We start from the raw sequence: 16,031 nt of genomic DNA on the forward strand, positions 1-16,031 counted from the left end.
CCCAGACATCCTTAGATATATTTCTTTTTGAAGTAATTTCAAGGTTAAATAACTTTCTCAAGGTCATCCAACTTGTAAGTGGTATTTTGTTTGACTCCAGAGGAGTTCCTTTACTAGTCAGCCTCAGGAAGAACAATCTCGCAGGCAAAATTAGGTCACCTTATTTAAAAGTCTTTGGAATATCTTTTGTGCATTCTATGCATTCTAATTGATTCTGCCTTGTTAGAAGGTGATTTCTCAAGTAAAATGGATTGGGGGCCAGAAGAGCCAATATTTGGTTAACCTATTTCTTGAGACCAGGAAGAGTGAAAGGTCTGGCTCAATAACCCAAGAGGCAGACATCCTGGGAACCCTTAAGTATAATGCAAAGGATAGTGGGGACCAGCTCATAAAACTGTGAAGGGTCAAGCAAATATCATTATCCATTTATAATTTTTTCTTGCCCAAGCACCCTTGAAGGAACAAGTTGTGAAATTCAATGTTACAAACTGCAGGTAGAGAAGGGGACATTTGAGGCCTTTTGTTTTTAAGTCTAAAGTAAAGAGCAATGACCAGCTGAAATGATATAATGGAGCAAAGCCTGCAACAGAGAGGCCATAGGAACAAGGAGCAGCCAGGGGACCAGGAAACAAAGAGGGACTGTTTAAACCCACGTGTGGCCTTATTGTCAGTCACAAGAGGGAGACACATGGATCGACCATGCTTTGCTATTACGATAATATCAATAACGGCCATGTTAATAATACTTTATCATAAAAAAAATAATAATAATACTTTATCATAGGTGTTTTTGATATATTATTTCATATTCTCGAAACAACACTGCAAGGTTAGCATCAGCATTTCAGAGCTAGGTTCAGTGAAGTTCAGAAAGGCAAAGCAACCCAGCAAAAATTATAGCTGAGCTGGATCCCGCCCAGGTCCTGGGTATTTGACTCCTAAGTCCCTGCTCTTTACACAACTATGCAAAACAGAACACACATGTTAAATGTGCAGTCTTTTATTAATAGGGCACTTGATAAATTCTAGTTCTCTTCTTCCTGCCTGTGACCTGCCTGTTGGAAAGAACTTCTGGCCTTGTTTTACTCTTGGGTCTGATTGTCCGCTGTCTACAGTAGCATATTATTGCTGCTACAAATGTAATGGTTTAAAACAACACAAAGTTATCATCTTACATTTCTGGAGTTCAAAATATCTCACTGGCCTAAAATCAAGACGGTGGCAAGACCAGTTCCTTCTTGAGGCTGAAGGAGAGAATCTGTTGCCTTCTCCAGCTTCTAGAAGCCGCCTGCATTCCTTGGCTTGTGACCCCACATCACCTCTCCTTATTCTCCCCCTGCTTAGCCGGTCATCAGGACTCCTGCCTCTCTCTTGTTAAACCCTATGATTGCACCAGACCCACTTGAATAATTCAGGATATTCCCTTTAACTCAAGATCCTTCATTTAATCCCACCAGCAAAGTCCCTTTTGCCGAGTAACATAGTCACAGTTTTGGAGAATTAAAACATGAACATCTTTGAGGGGCCATTTTTAGTCTATCACACCATCTTTCTGTTTCACCCTTCACCGGATGATCAGGCTCTGCCTCAGGGTAGAATACAATATGAGTGGAGTCAAAGCGAAAAAGCAGGTCAGGTCACCCAGGGAAGAAACCAGTGCATGATTTGAGGTCACTGAGAGCAGACAACATGCACACCAAGTTCAAGTGGGAGAGTGTTGAATAGCAAGAGGAGAGAACATGTGCAGAGGATCCAGCCCCTTGCAATGTGCCCGTCCCCCAGGGCCCAGCTATTTCATGCTGCCAAAGACCTGCCTCCAACCCCACCCCTGTGAGGTCTGGCACGCAGAAAGTGGGAGGTGTGCCTGATGCACGGACGCAGGCATGTAGGCAGAACAGAGGAGGATACACTGAGTCTGAAAGCTACTCCCACGCAGGGCAATAAGCCCAGTGCAGGTGCAGGGGTTCCCAATCTCTTGGTAAGAAAGTATTCCAGGCCCGAGGTCCATTCGTCAATGGCCAAGTCGGGCCAAAGGACTGCATGCACCATACTGCCTTTCCCAAAACGTCCCCCCCACCCCACCCCCATCCCCATTCCCTGGCTTGGGAGCTGTAACCAAGAAGTATAGGAATTGCTTCAATCCCTACCCCACCCTCAAATCCAGCTACAACTCTCAGATACCTGTTTTTTTCGAGGAACATTCTCCCAAGTGTTCCTCTTCTTCCTTCTGCCCTACTCTTCATCGCCATTGTTGTTGCTAAGGGCGTCATGCTATGCATCCTCCCAGATAGACATCTCCAGCCCAGAGTTCTCAGAGCGAGCATATGTTCAGGTTGTGAATGATGCAACCCTAGGAGGGGTGCCATTCATATAGTAGATATTGTAGATTTGTAGATTTTTTACACCAATTTTCCGACAGATGGAAGTGTCTTGAGAAAAGAGTTCCTTTTTCTAATCTATCTGCACAAGGGTGTGGTGCTGACAGGCAGAGGCTGCTCTGTCCTGAGAGGAAGGAAAAGCAGCTCAGGTGGGAGGGGAGCAGGGGCAAGAAAGCCTCATCACAAAGAAAGATAGTTCTCATAAAGAGTTCCTTCCCTGCTTGCTCAAGGGACTAGGCTGAAGGATGTTTTTAAAAAACAATGATCACTTGAAGATACCAAGTCGACTGGGAAGTTAAGCCACTCCCTATCCTGAAATTTTGAGTCGAAAACCTCCATTTGCACAGTATTTTGCAATATGTCTTAGTCTTGGGAGATTTGGAGCAATTCCTATCAAAATCCAGCAGAGGTGATTGCAGGATGAGAAACAGTAAGCTAAAGTCTTGCTTATATTTTTTTGCTTCCTTTTTACCCTCAAGGGCTGCCTAAACTGGGCTCTAATCCTGCACTGTTTTCAGTTCATAAAGTTCTGTCTTCTGAAGGTTCAACTTGGTTCAACTTGTTTGTCTGGCAGGAATCATTCAAGTGTTGCTGTGTCTTCTCAATGCATTGTACCAGAAGGCACGTGATGTTGATTTGTCCCTTATGGATGAGGTGAACTTTGGCCAGTTGGTTAAAGTAGTGTGGTAGAGGTTCATTTCTGTATATTTTTTTCATTACTTTCAATTCACTTTGTTGGGGCTTACAAGGAAGACAACTAAGTCATATTTGTTAGGAACTAAAGGTAAGAAATTAGAAAGCATTCCAGCAGAGATCACATATGAGAAAGTATTATATAAACTGGAAAAGCACTTAAATGAATATAAAGGTTTGTTATTATTTTTTTAGCAATGATTCCACTATAACATTTCCCAGGAAAAGTGATTTAATATGCAAAAAAGCTAAGCCTCTCAGCTTTTTCATCTGAGTCTTGTCAGGGAAAACAATCACATGAAAGTAACATCAATCCGAAGTCCCAATGAAGAACAACTTGTTTTTCCTCAAAGTCTTACGATCTCAGCTCATTTGACTACCCCTTGGATAAACTACTTAGAGTCTCTGAGTTTTAAATTTTTCCTTCCATGAGAGAGAGAGACAGAAAGAGGGGGGAGAGAGGGGAAGGAGGAAGAGAGAGAGAGAGGAAAGGAGAGGGGAAGGGAGAGAAACCACTCCAGTCAGAGAATAGTTAGGAAGAACAGATATAAAATGCAATGCATGGGCGCCTGGGTGGCTCAGTTGGTTGAGCGACTACCTTCAGCTCAGGTCATGATCCTGGAGTCCCGGGATCGAGTTCTGCATTGGGCTCCCTGCTCAGCAGGGAGTCTGCTTCTCCCCCAACCCTCCCCCCTCTCATGCTCTCTCTCTCTATCTCATTCTCTCTCTCAAATAAATAAATAAAAATCTTTAAAAAAAATGCAATGCACTTGGCATAATGCATAATGCTTGGCAAAGTCAATGTAAATACGAAGACGAGTTATTGTGAAAGTGGTCTGCATCAGTATTCCCTGTGTACCCCCATGAGGCAGGTGGGATAAATATTTGTTATTATCTCCATTTTAGATGTGGTCACTGTCTCCAAGATCACATAAACCAAGCCAGAAGTGGGGCTGTACCTGCTTTGGGGTTACTATTTATTGCTCTTTCTTCTACATATGGCCATAACCTTGCATTTGCTGCTTGGAGAACTCATTTTTTGTTTAAATGCATGTACAGTTTTGCTTGCATTTCTTAAAGATTCTGCTCAGACCAAAATGTGACATGCAAAAGATAATAATAGCCTCTATTTAATATCACTGAAGTCATTTTTTTCTCTTATCTCTTGTGTTTAAAAGAAAGTTCCCAGGAGCATGAAAGGTGACCTGAGTGTGACTGCAAAACAAAGTTATCTATCACTGTCATTGGCTCCAGCACTAAACATTTCTCTAATTTGAATTCAAGGGCGTTCTCACCAATCATGCTGGCAGAATGCAAAGCAACATTTATTTTACCCAGCACAACCTCCACTTGACCGATGACCATAAAAAAAGTATGATTCATTCTGTTGAAAATACATTATCTTGAAAACCCCCCTGGAGAGACCAATAAGTCTGTCTCTGTGGCATTCCATTTTCTAATTGCAAGTTCACTTTAATCAAACAGTTTCTCAGATCTAGATCTTAAACTTATGAATACACTTGCTAAAATGTGAAGAACAATTTATTACTTTCTTTAGTTGGCCCATTTTCTTTGGTTTGGTGTTATATAATCCAGAAATCAAAAGGAATCAGAACATTGACAAATAAACAACTTAAATTGCTTAATTTAATACCTTGAAAAAGGCCCAATTAGTAGGAAAGAATGCCAATAGGAGGCTTCCAGGGCAGTGTCTGTTCTGAGAACTTTCCTTGTCTCTGGGAATCCAGGATCAGGGTAGCAAATCCATCCAGACATCACTACTTTACTCCTACCCCTAGACTGCATCCTTCCTCCCACCCTCCCTCTCTTGCTCTCTCTCTGCTTTCTGTTTCCTGACTCCTACATTTTCTGCAGAAACAATGTAACATGAATTTTAAAAGTAAAAGGTTAATGCTGACAAATCTTAAAATAACTTTTGAGAAAAACCCTCTTTGTCCTTCTTCTTAAATGTAAATGCAGATTATATTGTGGTTGTTATTTTTCCTTCTTATTTAGCAACACAGGACCATTATCATCAGGATTCTGGATTAACTCATACTGACTTGGTTTTCATCACCAAGGGAAGCCTGTGGCCAAATTGTAAAATGGGTAAAGTTTTGCTTCATTTCCTCCCTCTCACAAATGTGTTTTTGATTTGCCCCTGATGATTCTGGGTTTTCAGGTTGTATAGATTTTTTTTAGTCAATGGTGTAAATAAAGCACTCTGACAAACTCACCCCAGAACCAGGAAGCCTAGAGAGTTCCAAATAAAATGAATAAGATGGATCTTAAGAAACCCACACTGAGACACATTATAATTAAATTGCCAAAAGTTAAAGATAAGAGAATCTTAAAAGCAGCAAGGGAAAAACAGCTTGTTATGTACCAGGGAACCCATAAGGCTATCAGTAGATTCTTCAGCAGAAATGACAGACCAGCAGGGAGTGGTACAATATATTCAACATGCTGAAAGAAAAAAACCCTGCCAACCAGGAATACTATACACAGCAAAACTATTCTTCAAAAATGAAGAAAAGATAAAGAGTTTCCCAGGCAAACAAAGGCTGAGGGAGTTCATCACCATGAGACCTGCCTTACAAAAAATGCTGAAGGGAGTTCTTCAAGTTGAAATGAAAAGATATTAAACAGCAAGATCAGGACATTTGAAGATACTGAGACACCAGGAGGGTGTCCATGGAGGTCCAGGAGGTCCTGTCCCCATAGGGGAAAGACCATGTGAGGACACAGGGAGAAGGTGGGCAACTGCGAGCCAAGGAGAGAGACCTCAGAAGAAACCAAACCTGCTGATACCTTCATCTTTGAGTTCTAGGCTCCAGAACTGAGAGAACATAAGTTTCTGTGGCTTGAGTCACCCAATCCATGGTACTTTGTTATGGTAGTCCTTGTGAACTACTACAGGAGTCTATCCTGACCCCTGACTCAGCATGTGACTTAGCAGGACCCTTCTCCTCTCTGGGCTCCGGTTTCCACCTCTGAAAAGGGCAGGTTGGGCTACATGGTATATGAAGCTCCCATCTGTTTTTGTGGTAAACTGTTCCAGAATTGTCATTAATTTTTATGTGGCAGATTTTACTGTGAGAGGATAATTGCTAGGACAGACGGGCTTTTGTTTTTTAACCTAACTAGTCCCTAAAAGCCAGCAGCATGGGGGTTATAATGAGGTGCAGGCATCTAAAATCCCTCAGTGCATCTGTATTCCTTTGCTAGGGGGGCCATAACAGAGCACCACAGACTGGCAGCTTCAACACCAGACATTTATTATCTCATAATTCTGGAGGCAGGAAGCCTGAAATGAAGATGTCAGCAGGGTTGGCTGCTGAGGGCTGTGAAGGGGAAGATGTTCCTGCCTCTCCCCTAGCTTCTAGTGGTTTGCCGGCAATCTTTGGCATCCTTGGTATATGGGAGCATCACCCTGATCTCTGCCTTCATCTTCCTATGGTATTCTTCTGTGTGCATATTTGTGACCACATTCCCCCAACTAGTCCTATTGGATTAGGGCCCACCCTAATGACCTCACTTTAAGTTCATTACTCCTGCAGAGACTTGTCTTCAAATAAGGTCTCTTTCTGAGGTAGTGGGGGTTAGGACTCCATTCTAAAAATTTGAGGGGACATAACTCACCCCATAAACAATAGCATCCTTAACTGCTTACCTCCCACCTACCAGAGAAAATCCCTCAGGTCAGTCTTCTGTCATGGTTTGTCTCCCGCCCACATGCTTATCCTGGATTTTCCTGTCTGCTGTTCTTTCCCTAGTACCTGGTTTTCTCTCTCTGGCTGCTCCAGAGTTGACAATTTGGAGAATCTGTTTGGTAACTAACTTCACTTTCCAATAGAGACTACAACAGTACAGGTACTTATTCTTCTAGCCTCCCTTGGATCCATAGTCTCCAGCCCATGGATGTGTCCATTTTTAAACCCATCCAGGCCAAGAATGTCAAAACCCAAGGCCACCTCTGGCCATTCATCTAAGAGGGGAGGATGAACAAAAAGATCCTCACAGATCCTGAAGTGGTAGATTTGAAATGGCCTCTAAAGCAATAAGCAGAAGTAGAAAAAAGACAATAAGCCAGGGAGTACCCCTAAAATCTGTTCCTAGCAGGCTGCTTTCATGCTCTTAGGAGCTTGGGTGGCGGAGTCCTTGCTTTCATAAACACAGAAGAAACATCAGCCAGGTCCAGGCAAGAAAACCAATTCACATTCTCTCAACTGTTTGGAAGCCCTGGTTTAAGAATTAATTCACTCCACTGGGAAATTCTCATTTGTCATTTAAGGATGTTGGTTCACTGAAGGATAGGAATTAAGTAACACATAAAAAAGATGATTACTTAAAAAAAAATCGATCCCTACAGAAATGTCCCACTGATGCTCAGTATACGAAAGCACAATTAGAAATGGTATTTTCTGGAGCCAGCACAGAGGTTGCCATGGTAAGAACAATTTTTTTTTTTTTTTTAGTTACCTAGAGAAAGAATAAAGTATAAGAAACGTGCAGTTTGTTAGGTTCTAAATATTAGCATAGGGATGTTTTTTCTTTCTGAAAAGGAGAATTTAATGGAAGATAAAACCTATCCTAGACCATGACTCTCCAACTCCCCAGATGGCTCCCATTTCAAAGAGAACCGTAAAACATACTTATTTGGGAGGGAGGGGAGCTTGCATTGTATAAAACATCAGTGAGGGAACGGTTGGGGTTTTTTCAGTATGACCTGAGGAGCTGGAGATAACACCACCTCTCTTTCAGGGTTGTTGCTCACGTGTGCAGTCATCAGAGATCTTTTCCCCCAGCCCCTGTGTCTGTTACGTGCTATCTGTTTTGTGCTGAGCGAAGTCGGACTCACAGTGTAAAGCCTCTCAGCTCTTTGAGTGACTGAAGAGAATTCACATGCAAAAAACTATTCCAGGCTTTCTGCAGATGTTAGAGGGGAAATGAAGATCAGTTTGAATTGCACAACTCTTCCTTCTCCCCATCTCAATGAAAAAGAACAATGTCTCTTAAGTATTTCTATTCTCTAATGTTCCTTCTTTGGCTATTTTAGCCACCAAAGGCTACTCTTTGGTGGCCTTTTTCCACTCATGGCCCAGGCTCACGGGCCAGTCTTTCTCCTAAAATCCTCATCCCCATTGTTTCTCCTCCCCTCCATTTTGTTGACGACTTCAGTTCTTTAATCCTACACCCACAAATTGCACAATCCAAACCATCATGGTTGGATTGGTTCAGCAAAAGTTCTGGGTTACGTGAGGGCGAGAAACACTCTATGTTAAGGACCTTGCTCACTGCCCAGCACAAATCAGGCCCTCCAGAGCATAGTATTTGATAACTCTCTTCCAAAAACAGCGTCCTTGAAATTCAGCCTCTTTCTACTTCAGCTGTTTCCCTTTCCCACATGGTTCCCTGCAGTTCCAAGAATCAAAGACTCCTAAAAGCTTAAAGCTGGAAAAACTATGGGGACCAAACTTCACCCTCTCACTTTACAGAGAAGATCATCACAGCCCAGAGAATGAGGAGGACTTACCTGTCCAAGGTCACACTGAAATTATAGTGATGAAATTGGGATGATAGCCCAGATCTCTCAGTTCCTCACATTGTCCAACACTCTTTCTGAAGCATCAATTGACATTCAAGATGTTTTTGACCATAAGCTATGGTGAGAAATACATTTTACATTAGACCTTTGAATATCCATATGTGTGTAAATATATATGATACTTATCATTACTACATGTGATGCATGCTGATATTTTCTTTTTTTTTTTTTAAGATTTTATTTATTTGAGACAGAATGAGAGAGAGAGAGAGCACATAGGAGGGGGGAGGGTCAGAGGGAGAAGCAGACTCCCCGCCGAGCAGGGAGCCCGATGCGGGACTCGATCCAGGGACTCCAGGATCATGACCTGAGCCGAAGGCAGTCGCTTAACCGACTGAGCCACCCAGGCGCCCCTGCATGCTGATATTTTCAATTCTGTTGTATTCAATTTCACTTTTTAAAATATTGGTCATAACTCTCTAGCTTGATTTCAGGTCCCAGTAATGGGTTGTAACAAAGGGTTTGAAAAATGCTGTACTACAACCCGATATCAAAAAGCTAATTCTTGGTTTGGAACTCAATATATAAGCAGAATAAAGTGAGATAAGTAGATGAGATAGAACAAAGATCAGGAAATGTGGTGGTTAATAGCATGTACATGAACAGGTAGGCTTAGATAAACTATTTGAAAAAATGAAGATAATAATTTAGGAACCAACACGTGGTAAATTCTGGTAGAAGTGTATCGTGAGAATAAGAGATGGAGGGACTACTTATCATCAGTTCAAAAGCAAAACTATTTTATACTATAGAGAAAATCTTAGTTGTACAAACTATGTACATGTGTGTAGGAATGAGATGAGTTACAACCACAAGAATTCATAGTTCATAGTGATTCACAAACTTGTCATAAATTTAAAGCACTGACTACTCCTTTCCTGTCCTTACCGGCTTTGCCTGGTAATCAGCCTCCATCTTCCTCATTTTCTCCCCATTCTAGATAAAGCTGAGTTTTCTCTCAGCTGCCTGTATCTCTAAGGGATTGGGGTTTTTTAATGGCAAAGACTCAGGAGCAATCTTCCTTCCTTCCTTCCTTCCTTCCTTCCTTCCTTCCTTCCTTCCTCCCTCCCTCCCTCCCTCCCTCCCTCCCTCCCTTCCTTCCTTCCTTCCTCCCTCCCTTCCTTCCTTCCTTCCTTCCTCCCTTCCTTTCTTTCTTAAGGGATTTTATTTATTTATTTGACACAGAGAGAAAGAGAGAGAGAGAGAGCACAGGCGGGGCAGTGGGAGAGGGAGAAGCAGGCTTCCTGCTGAGCAGGGAGCCCGATGCAGTGTTCCATCCCAGGACCCCAGGATCATGACCCAAGCCAAAAGCAGACATTTCACTGACTGAGCCACCCAGGCGCCCCAGGAGCATCTTTCTTGATTCAGACCTTTCTCTCTAGCTATGTGTATTCTAACCCATGACTACCAGACACTTCCCATAGAAATTCCAAGCCAGGCCTTACCCTTAGCTCTGCACACTCAGCCTCCAACTCCTCCTCCTGTACAGAGCCTTCAATCTGGAGCCTCGTTCTTTCTGCAATCTCTGGATATGTTCCTCTGTTGTTCTTGGTGGTTCCCAATGGACTATTTACACTCTTCACTCTCATTTCATCTATGCATTTAACCTTCTTTCCTTTTGAGCTTCCAGAATTCTTGAAAGGACTAAGTTCTTTCAGAGCTCACTACTCCATTCTTGATCCCAGGCATTGACTGCTTAGCTCAGACTCCATTTTAGTCCTTTCTGGGGACAATGACATAGAGATCCCTGAAGCAGCTATCCTAGGAGTTCTCAGCATGAGACCAGGAGTAGAAAAAGAGCAGAGGGGACCACAGAGCAAAAGCCCTGAGACTCAGGGTGCTGGGGTGGCACAGGTGGTTAAGCACCCGAGTCTTGGTTTCAGCTCAGGTCCTGATCTCACAGTCATGAGATGGAGCCCCTGGTTGGGCACCCGAGTCTTGGTTTCAGCTCAGGTCCTGATCTCACAGTCATGAGATGGAGCCCCTGGTTGGGCACCCGAGTCTTGGTTTCAGCTCAGGTCCTGATCTACAGTCATGAGATGGAGCCCCTTGTTGGGCTCCACGCTCAGCACAGAGTCTGCTTAAGACTTTCTCTCCCTCTGCACCCCCTTTTGCACGTGCTCTCTCTCTTTCTTAAATAAATACATTAAAAAAAAAAAAGCCCAAGACTCTATAGCAGCCATGTTGGAAAAATTCTGAGCACTTTATTCCTTCCTTCGTATGCCTTCCTTCTTAGTCTCACCCCACCACTCCAGCTGAAATCAATTGATGGACTCCTACAACATCGCCCCTGCACTAAAGCACTTTTTTTCACTCAGATTTTAATTATAGGGTTTTAGGTTTCTATCTCAATGCCTATATATGTCTCTACGGCTGCCAGTGCTTGGCCCCATGCTATATCCCGAGAGGCATGTGATCAATGGCTGTCAAGTTGAGGTTATGATCCCACACGCATCCTAGGTTGCTGCTGCACTCCACTCTGCCTCTGCCATCCCCCAGCCCATATTTCCCAAGATAACCCTTTTTCCAAAATGAAAGGAACCAAAGTTCCCAAATAAGACCAACAAGAGATCTCTAGCTGGATATTTGCCATGACACATAAACTCAGATAATATCCTACCAAACCCAGAAATGTGATCACTCCAGCCCTTAGGAAATGCCAAGACCTGTTCAGCTCATAGTTTCCTGGTGGTTTTTCTTTCCTCAGCAGTTTTTAGTCTAGCCTCGTGAAGTTGCCTCCAGGGAAGAAGCAGATTACTAGGCAGATACTCCAGGAACCACTGTGTCGATTTCTCTGGGCAGCAACCTTCTCCTGGTCCCCAGCTCAGTGAGATGGCCATGCCATGCCTGAGTAACTCCTCTCAGCGCCACAGTCTGAAAAGCTCCTACAGGCAGAAAGGGGGAGATCGCCGGGCTCACCTTATTTGATTTCTATTTCAGGGACCACCATAACTGCCTGTTGCTCGACATCTGAAAACAGTCATTGCATACATACATCCAGTTGTTAATGGTGGGAAGACTGGTCCAGTATCAGATGACTCATAGTGGTTGGAATAGTAAGTTATGTTAATTTAAGTCTACAATCCACCTTAATTAAGAATACACTCTTGGGCTTTATAGTGACTTTAAAAAAGCCTGCTCCAAGTGTTTCTACTATCTCTCTTTTTTTTTTTCCTACTATCTCTTTTTTAGGTCAACAGAAGACGCCTGGTTAGTTAGTCTAATTAACTTCTAGAAATGATTTATTCTTTGGTGAAACAAGTGGTGGTCAAGATGTTCAGGCTCTCTGGGGATTTTGGGTCAGCATTTCTGTGCTAGCCTGAGCAACATCTAAGTATCTAGTAAAGCTGAGCCTAGTAATTCACACCTTTGTAATGGTCCTGGAGGCTGAGGATTGCAACATACATGCTCCCATGTCCAGCAGATTTCCCCAAGGATTGTTAATTGACTCTAACTAGGAAGTTAGCTGAATTCTACTGCCAGAATTTATTGCTTTTACCTGAAGTGAGCCTTCCATGAAAGATAACAGGTTGGGCATGTGGCAGAACAGAATTTGGATTTCATAGAGCGAACAGGGACGGGTGGTAATGACCATGCTGACAAGTGTGTGTTTGTGTAGCAGAATGCTATGTAGCCCTTGACTTCATTGTTATCTGAAGGCTAGGCTGTGGGAGGAGGAGAATTCTAGCTCTTAAGTCCTTCTAAATGTTGGAGGTGACCAAAAAGAATCTGATTCCTAAAAACCATCAAATATGTTTAAGTCAGTTCACAATACCCATTAGAGCATTGAACAGTTGGAAGTTTTCACCTTTTGCTTGGATTCCCTGGGCTCTGTGAATTCTAGATGCATCGACATGGCAGCGGCACTATTTTCCTTTTTTATAATTTTGTTCTAGATAAGACTGAGAGGATATGTAGGGGTTACAGAGATCCATGACTAATTTCCAGGCCAGTATACTGGACAGGTTTTCATTAGGTTCATTTCCTCTAGCCATTCTCCCTTGCTTGAGGTAATACAATCAGAAAAGCAAAATCATCTGTGTACTCAGGGGAAGTCACACTTTTATCTTGACTTTATTTAGAGTTCTTGCCTCAACTATTATCCTTCACTTACATATCTTGTGCTCTCCAATCCACAAGGCCTATTTTTTAAAAATAACACTCTGTTTTAAACAATCCTTGGGAATGCCTGACTCATGATTTTTTTTTTAGTAGCTGATGATAGTCACTGCAGAAGTTTGAGGTAGGTGAGGGTACACATGACCTTGCTACCAGGTTGTGATGCAAGTGAGTCTCAGATTTTAGCCAATCCACACATCTTCTATACCTTTAATTTCCCCAGTGAGAACTCATTCCTATCATTTGTCAGGCTAATCAGCCATTATTTTTACCAATAAAAAAACATTCTTAATATTTACTATGCCAATTAACAAACCAGGATTTTTTTTTTTTTGAGGTACATATAACAGAAGCATTTTAAATAATGAGTTCTGAAGTTTAGAATGCTGGGTGACCCCCTGAAATGTGCATCTTTCTTTTAGGGCCACAGACCGAGTTCATGCTGAAGTTATTGTAGAATAAGTTGCAGCTTTCTCAACATATTTTCAGACTTAATCACAAGGGCCTCCATTGTAGAAGGCAGTGTTAAATAAAACTCAATGGGTTTTGGGTTCCTTTAAAGCATTAATACACTGTGTGCACATCAGTTTCCAAAGAGGTGTTGGGGAAGCTGGTGGTGGCTCCAGGGTCCTGCACCTCCTAACCTCAGGTGGCCATGGAAGCCTTTTTTGGTAGTGTAGCTCATGGGACTAGCGGTCCTTAGAAACCATCTTGGCAAATACTGGTCTAGCTGAATTACGCATATTTCAAGGGAAAAACCTGAAGGCTGGAAGACTGGGAATAGTGCTGTAATAGATATGAGATAATAAGATCCTAACTAAGGGTGGGAAAGCAAGAAATCTTGAAAAAATCCAATTAGACATTTAAAAGAGAGAAATGGAATAACTTGGAACATTAGTATAACATTAGTACCTTGACTGTAGAGACAGGCAAAGCCTTCAGAGATACACATAATCCAATGGGATGTCACCTTAATATCTGTAAGCATGCTCTATCTAGGCAGGAATCACATAAAAAGAATTCAGTATAGAATTCAGTATTAACAGAATAGGTGAATTCAATCAAGTGGCAAAGCAATCCGTGTGTGTGTGCATGTGTGTGTGTGTGTGTGTGTAGGATAGGGTGTGCAACAGATTTAGGTCCTCTCCCCTTTACAACAAAACTCCTCAATAGAATTGTCTATTTTTACTGTCTCTGTTTATTCTTCTAGCATCCAGTATTGCATTAAAACCAGTCTTGTCAAGGTCACTAACTGTCTCTAATTGCCAATTCGACTGGGTGATTTTCAGTCTTTTTGAGTCAGTTTAATATATCATACATTTTCTGAAGTTCATCTATTTCATCTGAATTTTCACAGTGTCTAAAATATTTCACAGTGTCCTCTTATTACCTCTTAAACATCTACAGCAATCCCAAATCTAGCGGTTGATCTCTACCTATGTCACTCTGAAAACCTCTTTTAGGAGCTTCTCGGCCCCTTCACGTTTGTGTGGCACTATTCTGTTGATACGTTGCAGGATTTTCTTTCTTTTTTTTTTATTATTATTTTTTTATTGTTATATACATTACACCATACATTACATCATTAGTTTTAGAAGTAGTGTTCCATGATTCATTGTTTGTGCATAACACCCACTGCTCCATGCAGAACGTGCCCTCCTCAATACCCACCACCAGGCTAACCCATCCTCTCACCCCCCTCCCCTCTAGAACCCTCAGTTTGTTTTTCAGAGTCCATCGTCTCTCATGGTTCGTCTACCCCTCCGATTTCCCCCCCTTCATTCTTCCCCTCACGTTGCAGGATTTTCAGTGCTATTACTTACACAACTTTGGTTAACCATTAATGATTGAAAGTACTTTACAAAATACCAAATAAATTGCAGAAAAAGAAAGTTACAGTGGAGTAAACACCACATTTCAGGAATCACAGAGTTCAGAATAGCATGCCACAGTACTCATCAGCTCATAGTCTTTGTGTTTAGAGCTAAAGCTCCTTGGCCGGGAGTGTGGAAGTGTAAAAATACATCTGTAACTCTTGCTTTTATTTCCTAAAAATGCACCCTAGCACTCTAAATGCAGAAATAGAGAAATGTTAATATATAAATAAACACAATACATCACCATGGAGGTACAAGCATTTTTTTAAACTGATTTCTGAGATAAATAGCAGTATAACAAATCCGTGCTGCCCCAGTTAGTATATAATGGAGTGTGCTTCTAAATATCAAAGGACAGGGACAAGTGTATGTGTAAGACAAAAAGCCTAAGTCCTCATATGTATCCCTATGATAGTATCCAGACACCGGGTAGGACCTTGTCACCTTACGTGAGTAGTTCTGCCCTTTAAAATTTAATTCCATGCAATTCAACTAACAATCCACACTTACTAGGTATAAGGTACTGGCGTTTGTAGTTAGACACTGTAGACATTGATAACTATTAAGCCTTCAAGGCAAAATGCAGCAGTATCTGCTGAGTTGTAGGATGCCAGTTCTCCACTCATTGAATTGCTCCTTCTAGGTTTTGCCTTGGAGTTTATGTGAGCACTACTAGGGGGCTGGGGAAAAGGACAAGTCTCTTCTGTGCTGAGCCCCAGGCAAGTGTGGCGAGGGCCGACTCGTCATTAGGCATGGTGCGTACAACAGCTTGGGACCACAGTGTTTTTAGGGGCCCATGAAAATATTTTAGTTTCTTTTAAAATCAGAAGAAAAAAAAAACCCTAAATGCTTAGGCTGAATAAAATGCTTTAATATATAATATTGATATATTCATCTTTATACCAACACAATCATAAAATGTGACTTAATCTTTTTTTTATGGAGAAAGGGGCCCTCAAAACAAATGTGCCCAGAGCCCATGAGAGTCCTCGTGTAGTCCTGCTCACGGCCCGAGGGAAAGGCAGTTCTCTCTTCCGACTGCAAAATTTTCAAGTAGAAGACAGGGTACTGCAGAGAAATGGCCTCTTTGGGTTTTCCCATGACAAGGGAAGAGACAGTGCCTTAAAAACATCCCCATTTATTGATTCTTCCTACCCCAAATCACAGGACTGTTCCATAACATAATATGTCCATAGTATAGACTATGAGTAGCTGTTTCCTGCTCAGGGAGGTAGCGAGACTCCCTGAGGGCTCACAGTGGATTGGCTAGTGCTTGGAGCACGTAGATGCAAAAAGAACCCCCAAGGTAGGTGTGGCATTAGTAACATCAGCAAACTGTAGCAAAAAGAAGCAAAA

The sequence above is a fragment of the Mirounga angustirostris genome, unplaced genomic scaffold, assembly GCF_029215605.1.
Source record: "Mirounga angustirostris isolate CCGP_5_RB_7025 unplaced genomic scaffold, mMirAng1.0.hap1 SCAF_1, whole genome shotgun sequence".
NCBI lineage: Eukaryota > Metazoa > Chordata > Mammalia > Carnivora > Phocidae > Mirounga > Mirounga angustirostris.